The 5,607-nt window shown below is 39.0% G+C and overlaps 1 pseudogene; it reads left to right on the top strand.

Annotated features, from left to right (window-relative positions):
• Positions 1 to 647: 647 nt before the first annotated feature.
• On the top strand, positions 648 to 2,587 carry LOC102481793 (protein FAM47E pseudogene; annotated as a pseudogene).
• Positions 2,588 to 5,607: the final 3,020 nt, after the last annotated feature.

Genomic DNA, 5,607 nt, shown 5'->3' with positions numbered 1-5,607 from the left:
TCTCAAAACTAACATGTCAAACAGCACAACTTAAAAAACGAACAAAATATTTGAACAGACACTTCACTAAAGGAAAGAGTAATAGCAATTAAGCATATGAATATATATTCAATACCAGTAAAAACTGGGGAAATGCAGTTTAAAACCACAATGTGATAACACTACACCTGTTAGTCACAATACCTAACCATATTCAGCATTAGAGAGTATGGGGGAGAATGGCAATTCTTACACACTGCTAGAATGAATAAAAAATAGTACAGCCACTTTGAAAAGTTTGGTGGTTTCTTGAAATGCTAAACCTACACTTGACCGAGCATTGAACTCCTAAGTTTATCCAAGAGAAATGAAAGTATATGTGCTTAGAAAGATAGGAACACAAATGTTCATAGAAGCTTGACCTTCAGTAGTCCAAAATAAGAAACAACCTACAGGTTCATCAAAAGATGAATGAATAAGTAAATAGTTTTATGTACAAACAATGAATAAAAAAAATAGTATGAGTTGAGATTAGGTGCTCCTTCTCTTACCTTGCTGTCTACCTCGGAGAGAATCCTGACTGCGTGGATGGCCCCGCCTCCGAGAAGAATCTTGGCTGTGTTACTTCACGTGGCGCAAGGTCTCCTAGCAACAGAGCAGAATGGCAAACAACTATTGACTCTCAGTTGGCTTCCTGCGAAGTAGGGGCACCATGGCCAACCGGAGGCAACCGACCCAGCCACGGTGGTTGCAGCCGATGCCCCTGGGTATGCAATGCAAGCCCTGGTACAAAGACAGATTACCTTCCAAATGTTTTGCGAAGCACAAGAACAAGCTTCTGAAGTTCCCCACCACCCTGGACAGCAGGCAGTGGATATTTGTGAAAGAAGGGCTGGACGACTTCAGGAAAGGTTGTCCACCTTGTGAAAATATGATCACTCGCGGTGCTAAGAAGGCCTTTCTCCCCATGATTTCTCAAAGAGTTCCCCATCCTCCCCCTAAAAAGAGTCAGAGAAAGCTGCCCAAGGAAACAGCCCCATTCTCCAGGCTCTCGGCAGCCCAGCAAGCCCGGAGAAAGTTTGTAGAGGACATCGAAGCCAGCCTGACACGGCAACCCTTGGCTCTTTTGTCTGATATGGAAGAAGCTCTACCTCCAGATCTCTTACTTAAGGTGCTAGAAGTACTGGATCCTGATAGGAAGCTGGAAGACACATGGGCTTATTGTGAAGGTGACAGGAAAAGCCCCAAGAAGTCCCCAAAGTTCAGTAAACAACATTGTAAGAAAGTACTGTGGGATCTTCCCAAGACTCCCTTTTCATATCGAGAGCCTCATGAAGAAGAGCCAAACTTAAAAGATCCCTTTCCTAAACATGTCCCCAGAGCAGTTCGTAAATTGTGCCGATGGATTAGAACTTTTGGGGACTTAGGTATTGATGAAGACTTCATCATGAAACAGTTTGAAATTAGCATTGAGTCCAAGCCAAGATATGATAAATACCAAATGAAGAAGATCAACCATCTTCCTTGGGAGCTAAAGTACAGTGAGGGGCTAAATGAAACTGAAGAGGTGCTTTTCTCCATTGAGGAGATAGACTGGGAGAGGAAACTTGAGAAACCACAGAATCCTTATAAACCCAACTGGGTGAAAACCAGGTATGGCGCATGGTACCTGAAGCCTAAGTTGTGGAAAAAACTAAGAAATGATGAACCTCTGATCGACCCTAAGTTACTTGAAGTTCCAGATGAGAGCTCTGAATATGACATTCTTGAAGATCTTTATGGAACACTTGCCTTTAAAGATTTCATACTAAGCAAGGGCTACAGGATGCCAGGCATCATTGAGAAGTTGTTTACCAGGAAGAAATGGAACTATGAAACTGTTTGTACTCCTATACCACGCATAGTAAAAACTTACACGCTCCCAGAAGAGGATGACTCATGGGAATATACAGAAGGAGAGTCATTTGAAGAGGATGGAGAAGAAGAGGATGCATTTGAAGAAGAGGATGAAAGTGAAGAGGAGTATGATTCACGCAATAAAGTTTCAGGCTATAATATATGGGAAGATATCATTGATGAATGGGAACTAGATGAGGAAGAATATGTATGGGAAGAAGATGCATGTAAAGAAGATGCATGTAAAGAAGATGCAAAAGGTCAGGCATACAAAGATGCCGTAGGCCATGCACCTGAAGTTAAAAAAGACCATGCACCTACAGATGCAGAAGATGGTGCACGCACAGATAATGCAGGAGACTGGGCGCCCACAGCCGACGCAGGAGACCCGGCGCACACAGACGACGCAGGAGGTCGGGCGCCCACAGCCGACGCAGGCAACCCGGCGCCCACAGACGACGTAGGAGACCGTGCGCGCACAGAAGATGCGGAAAATCATGCACGGAAAGATGGTTAGACAGTTTTCTACTTACTACTTACTCAGTTATTTCTCTCAATTTAAATTTCAGTCAGAATTTATGATGAGTGTCCCACCATGGATGTGCAACCTTACTATCTGTTAATTCAACACCTAATGCTCATAAACCATTCTCAATGAACTTCTGCTTTGAGTTCATCAATATTTTGTATGTTTTATCAACTTAAGATCAATATCCACATATAATTTTCTCACATTTTTGCAGCATTGTGACTATTACATCAATATATCAATTATTTGTGAAAATAGATAAAGTCATAAATAAAAGTAAAGTTACTCTTAAAAAAAGACATGACCTCATTATGTCAGCTACAAAACGGTGTGAATCTCAAAATGGTTGTGTGTAAAATAAGTCGTGTATGTCTCCATTTATATTAAAATTGTAATGAAATAATAATTATGACAATTTTTAACCAAAAATTAAAATATATAGCTAAAATAATTCCCTTTAATAATAAGAATGCTTCTTTATCCTGTAGGATTCCATTGTATCCCCAAAACCAGTTTCAAAATTATAGGTGAAAATTGAATGGTGTTATTTTATTGTATCTACCAATTAATACATACACATACACACACACACGCACATAATTTTCACTGTTTTCATAATAGTTCACCACAAAAGACTTTCCAGGTAATATAAGGAGGTACAGAACAGGTAGCTTCAAGTCCCTGGCAGATCTAGTGTGTAAAATAAATCTGAGCAGAACTGCACAGTAACAACTAATATTCTTACACATCTACTCACGTACAATTAATCATTGTATTATATGAATAGCAATTAAAATTCACTCATAAATTTGGGGCCAGCAGGTGGCATGGCAGTTAAGGCACTGGATCTCACATGGCCGACTCTGGTTTGAGAATTGGACTTGTCAGATCTAGTGTGTAAAATAAATCTGAGCAGAACTGCACAGTAACAACTAATATTCTTACACATCTACTCACGTACAATTAATCATTGTATTATATGAATAGCAATTAAAATTCACTCATAAATTTGGGGCCAGCAGGTGGCATGGCAGTTAAGGCACTGGATCTCACATGGCCGACTCTGGTTTGAGAATTGGACTTGTCAGCCTGAAAAACATGCCAGGCACATGTGTATACGTGCCCCAAATCCCAAGAGGAGAATGGAGGAGAAGGGATTGCAGGGGTAACCATCCCCCCAGGGAGTGATTTCTCACTTTCTCTGTCTCTGTATCTCTCTTTGGTGAGTGCACACACTCTCTGACAAAAATCTAAACAAACAAAATTCACTCATAGTATATATATATATGCACACATACACATATATATATACATATACACATGAACATATATATGACATGAATATCTGTTTATGTTCCAATTTTCTGTTGTGTAACGAAGCTGTCTGTGGACATCATGTGCCAGAAGAACCAGGCTTTCTTTCTTTCTTTCTTTCTTTCTTTTTCTTTCTTTCTTTCTTTCTTTCTTTCTTTCTTTCTTTCTTTCTTTCTTTCTTTCTTTCTTTCTTTCTTTCTTTCTTTTTCTTTCTTTCTTTCTTTCTTTCTTTCTTTCTTTCTTTCTTTCTTTCTTTCTTTCTTTCTTTCTTTCTTTCTTTTAGAGAGATTTTTACTATAGGGTGGGTGTGCTTGCCAGAGAGACAGAGAGAGACAAATTGAGAAATAACTCCCTGGGAGGATGACTATGCTGCAATCCTTTCTCCTCCATTCTCCTTTCAGGATTTTGGGTATGCGCACACATGTGCCCAGCCTGAGTTTTAAGCTGTCGGGTTCAGGACTAGAACTGCAGTTGACTAAGTGAGAGTCCGGCAATGTAACTATTACCCCATCTGCTGGTCCCTACAGTTTTCTTTTTAAAAGCAAGGCTTAGAATTTTCTCCAAATCCATCACTATAACCTTAGGTTCATGTCATCAATGCATTTTACTGTATTTCTGCAAGAGTTTCCAAACCAGTTTCTCTTCTCCTTCAGAATTTTCTTTTGTAAAATGCAAACCTGCTTAAATTCACATGCTTATTAATTCTTCAGGGCTCATCTCCACTTACCTGTATATCTAAACAAATACATAAGGATGCATTGCCAACTACACATGCTCCTGCATTCCAGATCCCAGTAAATACTGTCTTTTCTTACCTCTGTGTCCATGTACATGATCTTCCTTATTGTTAAGATTTCCCTTGGGCCATGTTTTTGAGTTTCAATGCTCTCCCCACCAAGACCATTTGTATGATTAGTTTGATTAAGATTTTATGTTTTCAGACAGAGATACTCATTTTCCAGTTGTCATCTGCTAAAGAACTTACTTCAGTGTCCTAATAATCCTCTAGAAGGCCAATACCTTCAAAATCTAGGAAATTAATATGCCTGTTTATTCAAACCTCAGAGAGGTCAATACCATGCTGTCTGAGTGTTATCTGGATTTGGGGTCCTTCATTAAATCTTATGCTCCATGCAGCAGTGTTCACCCTTACAAGTTCAATATTTGGTTCCTTTGAACAAAAGACAGACCTGCTTTGCCACATTTTGTCTATGTTACCTTGTACTTTATGAAGCATGTATTCTCATCTGTAAAATGGATGCTATATCATCAATCCCAAATTCTGGTGAGAATTAAAGGATTACTTTTTGTAAGTATCTAATGCCACAAGCATCACAGAACTGATATTTGGCATATTTGTGGAAGAAGAAGAGGGAGTAGGGAAGAAAGTATGGCGCTAAAAAGGTATATTAGAAATAAATCAAAGGGGCCAGTAAGTGGCATGGTGGTTAAGGTGCTGGACTCCCACAAGGCTGACTGCAGTTCAAGTACTGAACCTGGCAGTTTGCTTTCTCACTTTCTCTCTCTCTCTCTCCCTCTTTCTCTCTCTCCCTATTAAACACACATGTCCTATAGCAAATTAAAAAAAATAACAATGATGAATAAAATTAAATAATTCAAGGCCAGCAGGTGGTGTGGTGGTTAAGAGTGTTGGATTTTCACATGACTGACTGTGGTTTGAGTTCTGGACCTGGTGGCTTGCTTTCTCACTTTCCCTCTCTCTCTCTCTCTCTCTCTCTCTCTGTCCCTCTCTGGTCAAATTAAAATAAATAAATAAATAAATAAATAAATAAAGTTAAAATAATTCCTTTCAAAAATAAAATTAAATAATTCTTTCTAAAAAAGACTTCTAGAAAAAAAAAAAAAAAAATTTTTTATGGGATTTATTT

This window comes from Tupaia chinensis, unplaced genomic scaffold (assembly GCF_000334495.1).
Source record: "Tupaia chinensis unplaced genomic scaffold, TupChi_1.0 Scaffold142961_1, whole genome shotgun sequence".
Lineage (NCBI taxonomy): Eukaryota > Metazoa > Chordata > Mammalia > Scandentia > Tupaiidae > Tupaia > Tupaia belangeri.
This window is presented reverse-complemented; position numbering and strand designations above follow the sequence as displayed.